Source organism: Charadrius vociferus, unplaced genomic scaffold (assembly GCF_000708025.1).
Source record: "Charadrius vociferus isolate BGI_N301 unplaced genomic scaffold, ASM70802v2 scaffold366, whole genome shotgun sequence".
In the NCBI taxonomy this organism is placed as follows: Eukaryota; Metazoa; Chordata; class Aves; order Charadriiformes; family Charadriidae; genus Charadrius; species Charadrius vociferus.
In genome coordinates, this window is record NW_009648900.1 from 888600 (window position 1) to 901338 (window position 12739).

At 37.4% G+C, this 12739-nt stretch overlaps 1 protein-coding gene across 1 annotated transcript in view; it reads right to left on the reverse strand.

The window, feature by feature from the left end:
* The window catches only part of JAZF1 (JAZF zinc finger 1), an 88836-nt gene extending 76708 nt beyond the window's left edge, over positions 1 to 12128 (reverse strand). Inside the window, exon 1 of the mRNA XM_009887186.1 lies at positions 12061 to 12128. The gene's annotated coding sequence lies outside the window, so the exon portion shown is untranslated. The remainder of the gene's footprint in view (positions 1 to 12060) is intronic.
* Between the last annotated feature and the right edge of the window lie 611 nt (positions 12129 to 12739).

Below are 12739 nucleotides of genomic sequence, written 5' to 3' on the forward strand. Positions count from 1 at the left end.
TTTTCCTATAAAGCTTGCACTACTAGCACTGTTTCCTTACTTCTCAACCATATTAAAACAAAAATTTAAAAAAATCCCTAGACTTACTATACTTTTGGGAAAGGACATAGGTTGTGATTTTATATTGCACATCATGTAAGCAAATTCTTGTAAATTTTGTAGTCTGAAATCAAAACTAAATCTGTTACATTCAGTTTGGGGAATGATTTAATCCCTGCACAAAAATATTGTTAGAGAAAAAATAAGCTTTATAATATTAATGGTCTAAGCTATGTAGGAAGATAGTCAACTCGATCTCTCACAAGCAACACACCACTGAGATGATTGAAGGTAGTCCTTATTGATGCAGATGTGATTTGTAAAAGAAGTCAATTAGAAACTGTGACAAGAAGCTTCCTACAACAGATTTCGAGGTGGATACACCTTAAGTCAATGTGCTATTCCAGTTAAGGGACCTTACTGGGCTGGTCCTAAGTCTATAGGGAACTCACTGTCTACTGAAAGGAACGTACACTGGTTTACAGTATAGCAGTGGCACTGTCTGCAATTTCCAGCCTAGCTGTGCTGAGTTACACTATTCTAACTGAACCAGATGGACAAAATCAAAACTACCAGCAACATTTCACAGGTCCTTGAAATGTGTGGTGCAAATGATCAATTATGTGCACAGGACCTTAGTTGCCAATAAGAATAAATGAGGTTGCACTACATGGAGCATTAAAAGAAAAATTAGAGTTGTTACCTGTTGATTGTATGTTCCTTCTACTAGCACAAAGAACACATTAATTTTATATAACTGTACAACAGGTTTCTTCAAACCCTTTTTCCAGCTTTCTACATTAAATGGGGACCAACAACAACAACAAAAAGGGTAACGTCTGGGTGCATAACGACTAAGAACTGTAAAAGAGAAATCAGTAGACAAACTATAAAAAACAAAGGGATATATTTTACACGGCAAAATTAATGGGAACAGGAAACCTAAGTACTCCCCTGCATGTATGTGAAATCCCCCACAAACTGTAATTTTTACAGTATATTTAGCAGATTATGAGAATTGCATTTAGCAAGAGGTATTTTTTCATTATTGAAAATGGTAACACTCTGGTTTTCTTTTTATTAAAGAGTTGCTATATAGCACTGCGTGCAAATTCACGGCATTTCTAGGATCTCCACACAGGTAACAGGTAGTATTTCTGTAGTCGGTCAGATTCCAAAGATCACATTAAAAGCATAAGCTCAAAGTTTCAGCGCTGGAAATATTCAAAACAGGCTCTTATATTTAAACACACCCAAACCCACCAGACTGAGTAATCTCAGTCTAACAGCATTAAAAGAAAGTCAGAAGGAAATCACTCAAATCTTCACTATTCCCTGTAGTACACCATAGCAGCAGATACCAGAGAAAAAATGGTATGTTGAAAAAGGAAGGTCACACTATTACAAGAGAGGAGTTTAACATGGGTTCACATACAAATTCAGGGCGATGAGGCTAGTCTCACTGAAATACCTCTCCATGTCAGTACAGCTGGTGATGCCAAGGCTATAGAGCATGTACCCCAGTCCACAGCTACTTCCCTCTCTGTTAGGGTGTCTTTCACATACATTAAATTAAGATTGACTAGATCATAAACAACCATGCAAGGCAAACCCACAACAATTCCTCTGTAGATCAAGGACTAATCAGCAGTGTCTACCCCTGTGGACGGAATTACTGTTGTAATTATTTCCATCTCTGCCTGTATCCTCATACACCACTTGGGGAAAAAAAGATGTGCTTGATCAAAAAATAAAAACAAAACATAAAAAACAACAAACCAACCCCCAACAATAACAAAGAAAAAACCTTTCTCAGTTCTCTGGGAAATTAGAACAAAAAAATCAAATATCTGCAAATGCATTGCTTCAGCGAAACCAAGACTCCGAAAGTGTAAAATCAGCCTGACTAATCATATGGTAATCGAGCCAAATTAATTGAATAAAGCCTCCCTTCAATAGCATTTGTTCACTGAACCAAGCAAGCTTTTTGACTGTTTCAGGCCACCTTAACTCAACAGATGTTGCTTAAACAACATGTAATGCAAACATACACAACAACTATTGTTAAAATGCATTGGATTAGACTTTAGAGCTAGCCTTTCAGAAGCCAAAGGTATGTAACTGCCCACCTGTACTCACAAACAGGTTGAACAGCTGTATATCAGAAGTAGCCCATGTACGCTCACCAGTTTCAGGGTTTTATTTCTACCTCATCGTGTAAATTCTAACTTTTACAGCCTTGTAAATTGTCTTCGCTTTCTGAGGTGTGGACAACAAGTTTCAGAAAAATCCAAAGACAAGATCAGAGCAAGCTAGCCTCTGTTTTTGCATTTGTAACAACAACAACAAAAAGGCAGTCCCATGGTTTTGCATATGTCTCTACACTGTTGAAAAATTATTTTCTGATTACATGATGCCATACTATCTTAGCAAAAGTTAACTAGATTAAAAAAAACCTTCACAGATGATGTGCCAGGGCTTCCTCCTCTTAGCATTAGTAGCACTTTGCATGTTTATGAGAGCAGCTCCAATGGAAAAATCAAAATCAAAATAAAATTCAGGAACCTTTTCTTCTTACTTCTGTTTTGATCATATTAAAAGTTCCTTTACTATCTGATATCTGCTCACAATCAAGGCAGTCAAGCTTCACTAACTAATTCCTTGTCATAATATATATTCTCATTGCTCTCTTTGACTCATGTTTCATTTCTACCAGTTGCTTTCAGTTGACTTCAGTTTTAACCTTCAATTTGTTTCACGTTTCCATGGCATGAAACCTAGTTGGGATTCCAGTGCACAACATAGATTCCTCCAGCTCTGTATTGAAAGTGCTTCGTGACTGTTATAACCTGTGTTATTCCAGTCATCGATCTCAGAGAACCATTCTCCAAGAGCGTTTTGCTGATGGACTGCAAAAGTCCCTTGTCAGCCTGCTTAACGCACCCCCGGCCTCATTAGGAACAAAAGGGAAGAAGCCAACTCTGTCAAGCTCTCCACCTGGTCTCCATTTCTTGGGACACGAGTATTGCAGAGGAAGTGGTGGGAGAATGAATGCATCCTTGCAGGATATACAAACTTTCTCTCTGGCTCAAAATCAAATTGAGAGGTCAACCCAATTGCAAAAATATTTAATGAAAATTAAGGCTGAGACCAACACTTTGGAGTAGATTTTATGTAGCGGAAGATGACATCAATATTCTTTCCTCACGAGCCAAGTTCTCCAGCACTAAGAATATTCTCTCATCTGCACTTAATCTCTAGACTAGGCTATAGGCTGTCCTAAAGCATGACCGGGACAGCCTTGGTATGCAGCCTCCAAACTGCAGCCCTACTTCTAAATGTCTAAAACAAGATATAAAGACATACTTTGTGCTGCAACTCTATTTTGTTACGTGGCTTTTATGCTGACAGTCCCTGTCCCTCATTTAGTACTAGCAAGACTTTGCAAATGATGTGTGAGCACCCTTACCTGGCAGCGTTATATTCAAAGATAAGAATGAGAAAGAAGGGAGGGAAATATCAAGTGCCTATAGACACTTCAGGAATTATTCCAGAATGTAGTTTGTTACATTTTAATAAAATACAAATTAGTGGGATATTCATTACAGGAAGGAATCTAAGAATATGCAAAGTACTAACATATCTAAAAGCTAATATAGGAAAACCAAAGTAATGCAATGTTTGCATTTTGAACTACTAACTTTATTTGAAAAATCACATTTTTAGTCTTACTGTAGATTAATCTGATGCATGCCTTTTTGCAACAAATCTAAATGGGTAGCACTGCCATGAAATATTGTTGTTGGTTTTTGTTTTTTTTTAAAAAATCATTAACATTAGAAAAAAAAAGCACAAGCACTTCTGTACAAAAGACCAACAATAAGTAACCTTTAGATTTTTAAAAAATCAGGCCACAGCCAATGAATATTACCAGCAGCTAGTCTGGACCACCTTGGGATTCCGGGGACAGTAAGTTTGCCAATCTGCAAGTCATCACATGTAGCTCAGGTAGTCACAACAAGCTTTTAGCGAAACACTGGACAGCAAGAACCTTTCCTAGAAAGTTATCTACTCCGCCTGTAATTTTCTCTTGTGCAGGTAATATTTTGCTGCTGTTGTTGATGGTGATTTAATGAAAAAAAACCCAAACCAAACCAAACCAGGACAGGAGGTAACTAGCTGTATACAGCAGTCATTTCTGTGAGTGGTAAAGATAGGAAGAAGAGCCACTGTTTTCAGCCATTTTATCTCAGAGTGTACTTGAAGGAAAACTAATGCACAAACCTAGAATTTTTGCTCATCCTTCACTCTGAAATCAAAGCACAATAGAGTTCCCACAAATTCTCATTTCTGCAGAGGATATGAAACTGGCACATTAGTGTCTTTTTCAAATAGCTTTGTGAGTACGTTAAATAACTATAATATAAAGAATGAATGTTATTACCATAGTACAATAAGAATAAGGGCCTCATTGTGCGATCACACACAGAAATAGATACTGGGGGAGCTGTTACCCCACATAGCTGACAATGAAATATCTGAATACAATTTTTTCATACAGCAAACATAGTCCTTCTGAAAGCACTACTGCTGCTTACGATCAAATTTAAAACATCACAGAAAAGAAATGCACTCTTCAAAGCGAGGGGAAACTGAAGAATTTCTCCCTCCCTGAAAGAAAGTGACCTGTGCAAAGGTAAATGGCAAATATATGCAGAAAGCTGGGAACTGGAACAGGACCAGCCAAGACAAAAAACAGTGCCAGAAAGGCAAGATGATTTTTTCATCAATTTTGGCATGCCACATTGACAACAGATGAAGAAACACCTCTAAAGACAAGAATCCTGAAAGTCTGGAGGATTTATACTGACAGCTTGAGTCTTTGCTAACTAAACTACACACACAGAGGTGTTTATATGCACACTCACAAGGAATTATGCTGACTCAGCAGTGCTTCTTTTACTTGAAATTCACGAGATGGAATTTTTTCTGTCCCTGAGTACTCCATATGAGCATTGCCAGAAGAAAGCTAATTATCTCTCAATTAAAAACAAAACCACATTTTTGCAGTGTCCTACACGCTTTAATTCATCGTGTAATTTTTATTTCAGTGCACGACATTAGGGCTTTTCCTTAAAATGCCAATCTGCTTTTTGATCTTTACTGCTGACATGAAATAAAAGAGCTCTACATTACATAAATCTTCAGTTTCGCTTAGCTTGAAACTGATAAAAAGAGAAAGAGAAAACAAAGCCAACTGCATAAATCCTTCCAAACCAAAAGGCATTCCCTTTACCCTAACCAACATTTATTTCCGCGCATCTTGTTTGAATTATCATCTGAAGTTAGTCTTGTTCCATCTCCAGAACAAGTCAAACAGCAGAGCATAAAGATATGGCTACATGAATAAAACCACATGATCGACTTGGTCACTGCAAACCTAAAAATAAGCTCAGACAGAAAAGTTTTATCTAGCAATTGACATGCTACTTTGATCCCTTCATTTCTGTATTCTGTCACACACATCCAATCCAGCAGCTACTGGAAGCATCGGCATGCACCTTCAATGTGATGAGAACCAACAGTCTGAGGGAATCGTTGTACTTACAGAGCAGTGATATGCACTTCAAATAAGACAGTATCATACTACAGAAAGGAAAAGTTGAATTTTCAGACAAAGGGCAAGAACTGTGGTGCTAGGCACTATAAAATGTAGCGACTCTGAACAGGTGGCATAGCAAGAGTTTATCAGATTCACTGGCTGGATTTTCTTGTGCAGAAAAACTGTTCCCCAGTAGGTTTCCTGAAATGGAGAAGTCTTTCTTGACAGTGCCCTTTTGCTTCTGAATCATGACATGAGAATTAAGAAAGTGTATACTATACTGAAAAAAAAGTTAGGATGGTTTTCTTTTAGTTATTTTTTTTAATTTTGCTTCTTCATTCAAAAAGTCAAATTAACTATTGTGAGATTAAAAATCAGATTTTAAGGGTTTTTATACATTTATTTGTAGCATGCCTCAATCAATCTATAATCTACCACCAATAACATGCCTTCAAAGTTGAAATCTCAGGCCTGAATTAGAAAGACTTATAAGTCTGATCTTCTGCTTATCACTGCAGTGAATACTTATTTTAGAAGAAGATGCTCACTGTTTCAGAATTGTTCAATTTTGCATACACCTTCTGAAAAAGCATCCATTAAGAAAGCAAGTAAGGAGAAACAAACTTACTTCTCTTCAGCCTCATGACTTTAAGTTTGATTCCAAACTGCGCCCCAATAGACATTCCAGTGACGGTGCACAGAAATCAAGAGGCAAATAGCAGAAATGTCAAGAGGAGAAACGATGTCCTACCCCAAGCCAGTCAATAGTCTTACGATTAAAACACTTCTAAGGGATGAGAGAGGAGGAAAATGAATCTTGGTTATACAAACAACATAACGCTCACGCTCTTAGAAAAAGGGAAGCAACAGGATTTGCACTGCTGCTGAGAAAATGTTCTATAGAGCTTTTTGGTAGCACATCCACTTACTGGGTACGACCTCTGAGAGGCTACAGTCTTTCATTAGCTTCTTATTTAACTACTGCTGATAGCTTACCCCGGAAAATCTGTCATAGCACTACCACAGGAAAAAGTCCAATGCACTGCAAAAGCTGTGGATGCTGCTGGGTAGCTTTAACATAAATCCATACGCTTACTGAAAGCATGTTTAACTGCTATAACCAAATGCATTCACAGAAACAACTGTCAGAGGAAATCCACTAACCACACAGCTGAAGATATCCCCAGTGATAAAGATGAGATATGAATGGAAGTGGCAAATGGCAAGAGTGAACCTCCTGTATAGAAAGGCGTAAGCAGGACTTAAAATTTCTACCCAGCACTGATCATGGTACCTTAAAAAAAAGTTAAGAGTTAAGGCCAAAGAAATAAAGGACCAGTATCATGTGGTTTGGATGCTCTGCTAAGAAACCACATGTATGTAGTCAAAGGGCACTGCCCCCAAATCCAAAACATTCTTCTTGTTATTGCATTAGTAACATAGTGCATACTAAATATAACGCTATCTAAAGACTTACCACTTTTTAAAATAACTTTCAAATGATCACTAAATCCTATGGCGTTGGCTGTTAATTTTAGTCCTGGAAAAAATAGGTAATAGTAGCAGAACCAGAATTAGTGAGCTGGACAAGACACAAGGACAGTTTGCAATGGTTAGAACTTTACATGCAATTAATTCCTTTCGCAAATGCATATGCTCACAGAAATGATTGATTTTACTGCTAGTGGCATTAAAAAAGGAAGCAGAGTACAGAAATTTGCTCTTGAGAAGTCAATGACCATTGAGAGGAAAGGGAAGTGGGGGAGAAGCCTGGAGTCTACAAGAACTTACAAATGGTAAGAGTGAGGCAGAATCTTGCTAGTTAAAATGAAATCTAGAGGGAGGAGCAAAAACGTTAGGACTGGCTCAGAGATGTGCAAGGACAATCTTGGACTACTCACCCAAGACTGCCATCCAGTTTTGATCACAGGCTTCATCTGTGCTTCCAGTTGTGCACAAGAATAAACCTTATAGACATTCAACAGCCTCATTCAACAGACTGCCCACATGCAACACTGAAAATGTTCAACCCAGTGTGCTGTGCTTGCAGGATTGATGCTTAAAACCTATTTTATGATATAAGCTTTCTTGTATGACCTCAATTATCAACAGAAAACCACTATTGAAAAAAACCCTAGGATTAATGTAATTAAAAGTATTTTGGTAGCTTTTAAAAGATTTTAAGATTACAATAATCTTTGCTTTCAACATTTCCCCAGTATAGCTATTATGCGATTTGCAATAGAAAGACTCTATAATTAAGGCAGCTTAGTTTCAGTTGTAGGTGGATTCTAGTTTCCCTTTTTCCCCACCATGATGAAAATTTTTTAATCAAAGCAATTTCTGTATCTAAAGAACATGTATTTTATAGAAACTGTATTAAATGCACATTTAGTTGTTCTCTTTACAGCATATGCTTCTAATAATACAAGTTACTATGGCACTTCCTACCTTCCATTTTCAAAGTGAAAGGAATTCACTCCAATAAATTATGCTTTCTTCCTATTTCTGGTACTTACCATCTCCAAGTTGAAATAACTCCTTGAAAATTTTATTGTAAAGGATTTTTCATTCATTAAGTTTTAGAATCAAAGCTTTTTATTTTTAGCATTTTTTTACTATTACCTTTTTAGCCAAAGAAAACATTTGTTGTCTTCTCATTTGTGCTAATAACACTGGGATGTTTGTTTTGGTTTAAAAAACCCACACACACAAACCCTGTTCCCACAACAGCTGCTTTCATCACGAACAGGTAACCAGCAGTATCCATATTAAACAAATTTTAGAATGTGCAAGTACTGAGGAGTCTCTCTCCATTAGACTGCACAAGCCTAAAAGCTTTGGCAGGATGCTGCAATGCCAGGGCTTCACATTCCATGCTGATACAGCAATCTTGAGAACCACCATTGCCAAAGTCCCAGACCAACAGACTTAGAGGCACAAACAGCACTACGTAGGTTCCAATAAACACCAAGGAAAACTCATAGTCACATTAGTTAACTTAAAGCTGTAAATACTGTATCTAAGTAGTAGTATAAGCAATATTAATTATTGCCAGTAATCACTGCATTTCAATGCAATGCAAAATATAAAGGTGTCTTGACCCATATACAAAGGAAATACCTCTGTGAAGCAGTGGAGGATGTTGGCCCAAGTGCTCGTTTGCAACTACTCCTGACAGATCACAGCCAGCATCCCATTCATGTAGCAGCACCACTGAACTACTTGCAGACAAACCACTCCTGTATTTACAGAGCGGAAGCAGATGAACTGCATCTGCTTTAGCAGTAGCGTGCCTTACTGACTCCAGTTTTGACTTCTAAGACTGCAAACCATAAGTTAGTAGGGAACAATCATCAATACTGGGGACTGCATTAAGGCTACACTAAACTTCGTCTGAGAAAAGGATTTGTGGCAATTCAGTCAGTGCCTGGTGCAAGTGTTTGATGTAGCGATAATAAACCATTATGACCTATAAATTATATTTTGCCCACTGGTTTTAAAAGGAACGTTATCTGTCTACATGAGGATCACACACTATGGAAGCTGCATCTGTGTGTAGTTACTGAAGGCTGTAACAGCAGTAAATCTCCAGCAGAGAAAGAGACCGAACCTTATAGATTCAGACGTCTACAATCTGAAGGTTGTTTCAGAACTTAAGGGCACATACAGTATTGCCATATTAATATGCCTGAGAAAATAACCAGAGGTAGAAAGGAAATGGAAACAGAGTACGTTTCAGGTTGGAAACAAAGGCTCCTGTACCCTTCCGTCTCTACTATCTGCTTTACTGATAACTTTATCCTCCCAGCTATCAAACCAGACAACCCAGATTTATGTTTTGTTTGGTTTAGCTTATAATGGCCACCATATAACAGGGCAATCGGCAGAGCATAAAGCACACCCACTTAATCTTTCTACCACAACATATATTAAGCGTACATCTTATCATGCAATTTTGACAGTCCCTGAGAATCAGAAGTCCCTATTTTCCCAGGGTCCACAAGAGCGCATGGCCCACACAGAACATATTGAATATACAAACCTGCAGAGGAAGATTGTTTTAAGGTCTGGAACTCGCAGCAGGAACCAAGCTAAGTTCAGTTCCACTTGGAAGCCATAAAAGCCCGGGTTTAAAAAAAGTGCAGCAGTATCTGGTGTTTGATATCTAACAGTATGCAACATGTTTATGACATGTATTAGGCTACAAAATCTGAGTTCATAGCCTGCGACAACAAAGCAGAACTCGGCTCTGGCATATGTAGTGGGAAATAGAAAGGCATGTCTCGTAGTGTAATAGATATTGCTGCTCCCTCAAGAGCTTGAGCTGCATAGAGCAGGTGGTTCAATGAAAGACATAAGCACTTTGGAAAAAAAATTAAAATACAATTAAAACAGCAATTAAATAGCAGCTGGTTTAAATAAGAGTCAATTCAGATTGGGTTTTACTTTAAGAACAACTCAATTCAGCTCTGCAGAATTGTTTCTCAGAATTGAAAGGGTAAGAAAGTTTGGACAAAATATGTAGTGAGTGACTAAAACTCTCCCATCACACAGCACTCAGTTAAAAAGGGTACCAAAATCATGAAATCTAGATGATGTATCACTTTTAAACTACTTTAAAAGTAGTCTGATTCCAAATCGTACAACCAAGTCCCATGGCACTTTCTGTGGTCTTAAAACAGCTTTTCCCTAATTTTTTTTTAAAAAAATCCCTCTCCCTCACATTAAGTAAAACAATCACAGAAGCAACAAGAGAAAATGCCCAAGTATATAACGGAAAGAGGGAAACACATCAACATACACAACAACATACCAAACCTGCATCTTGGGGGGGGAAAACCCCAAGTTTTATACCTTAAATGAGATCAACAGAAATAAGCGTTAAAAAGGGTCATGGTTAATTTCAAAATATACTTTTAAGGGTAGGACTGTCTCCAGGAAGAACAGGAGTTACTTGCCAAGCAGGAAATCATGTCAATACCCGCTATTCTTAATCATCATAGTTTCATGCAGTGGAGAAAATTTAGTCATTTTACCAAGTGACCACCACTTCTTACTTTCACACCTCAAAGTCTTCTCTCCCCCGCTCCCCCTCAACACCCTTTCTCTACAGCAAATATTATACAAAGCCAAACGGTGGTTTCTGTGTTTGAAAACGTTTGTTGCACTTGGTTAGGTTGTTTGGGTTTTTTTTTCCAATTTTTAACATGAAGTAGAATTAGAAGGAAAAATTTTGTGCTATGTATAACCCATGAGAGTTTGAATCAACTCACTTTATCCTGAACTATATTTTGGGTTAATCTTCCAGGCTTGTGAGTTTGTATCTCATCCTCTACACAGCAAAGATACAAAAGGAAACTGGCGTCCCATGTATAAAAGCCAATAAATCCCATACAGTGTATTTTTTGAGAAATACATTTCCAAAATGCAACTAACTGCAAATTTCAACCACAGTATGCCTGATCAAAAAAAAAGTATGATATAAAAGAAGGCAAAACAATCCCCGGACCGCAGCATGTTGATTTACCTAGAACAGGAAAAAGGGTTTAAAATGAGGAATTACACTACCCTTGCAGTGTTCATTTAGGATTAGAAGACAGTTTGGAAAACGTACTGAAAAACGGGCACTGCAGCTGCACAAAATCTTGCCATTTTTCCCAGCCATACAGCATGCTCCATGCGTCACTCTCCTTCCAGAGGAAAAAATAATCTGAGCTACCTTCATTGAATTTTGCAATGTGCTTAGGTGAGAAGGAAAATAAGGAACAGCTCTCAGGCTGCTCTTTACCATAACACAGCCTGAGACACGAGCAACCCTTCCATTCCTCCATGCTGAAGTACTCTGGAGGTTTCAGTTCTGCCATCAGTCAGTAACTGAAAAGCCAAGGCTCTGTGATTTAGATAAATGCTTTAAAAATTGGTTTAATTTCTTAAAATTTTCAAAGTTTTAGGTTATATAGGGCTGGTAAGCAAGATTTTTAAAAATATACACTGTGGTTGAAAAAAATTCCAAAGTAGCATAAAAAATTCTCTTACATATTAGACAGTTACTATCAGTTAATTGGGAGGAAAAAAAAAGTCTTTCTCTACTCACTTGTGTAGAGTACAAGAAAGCAGAAAATTAAGCAAAGACAAATTATCTTGTTTGGAACAAGATTTAGCTTAAACATAAAAGGCTAAAATCTCATCCCCTAAGCATATGAACAGTGCAGCTGAAGTGCTACTTGTGCCCTATATAAAGGTGATAAAAAAATTAAATTCTAATTCAACCGTCTTTCCCAAACAGGCGTTATCACGGCATCACATAACATAAAACAAAACAGAGTGCATACATAAGCATACCATTTTGGCATACGGATATATACACATATTGTGCAAACCAAGATCAGTTATACCTGAAAAATAACCACACTTACCTGTTAATGTAACTTAAAGCAACATAGGTTGGCTGCTGAAGTTCTTGTTTCTCTAATACACGTGGGTCTGTATCTGGAATAAAAATACATACACTGAACTGAGTTTTCTATATTTACATTGAAACATATGGGACTGTATACTGCAAAGTAACATAAGCAAAGACAAGAGATATAAAATAGCTCAACCCAGTTTATCCATGTAGAGTATGCTTAGCACAGCACAATCATTTGTTCATTCATTCCTAAACACAGTATTGCATTACTTTACACAAGAATTTGAAACATCAACAGTGATGTAATTTCCAACTGTCACACAAGCTTTCACAATCCCCCTCATAAATATTAGTTTTCACTGCTTTCCATGATTTACAGTGTTAATAGGATCAAGCTTTCTTCTTTTTTAATGTAGCTATTTCTAAATATGGTTGACACATTTTGAGATGTTTCAAGAGCGATTAGATCTCTTAAGATGGGACTTGATACTTTTCTTCTGCATCTACGTGTTTTGCTTTCTCCCTCCTCTACAGCTTATTTTCTGAAGCTCTCAATCAGAAAAGTCATATAAAAATGCACTTGAAGCAAAATGCTTGCCAAGCAGAGCATTGCCCACCAAACTCTGAAGCAAACATAATCCAATTCCCTCGAGTGCACTCACTCAAATGAAAGAATATGTTTTCAA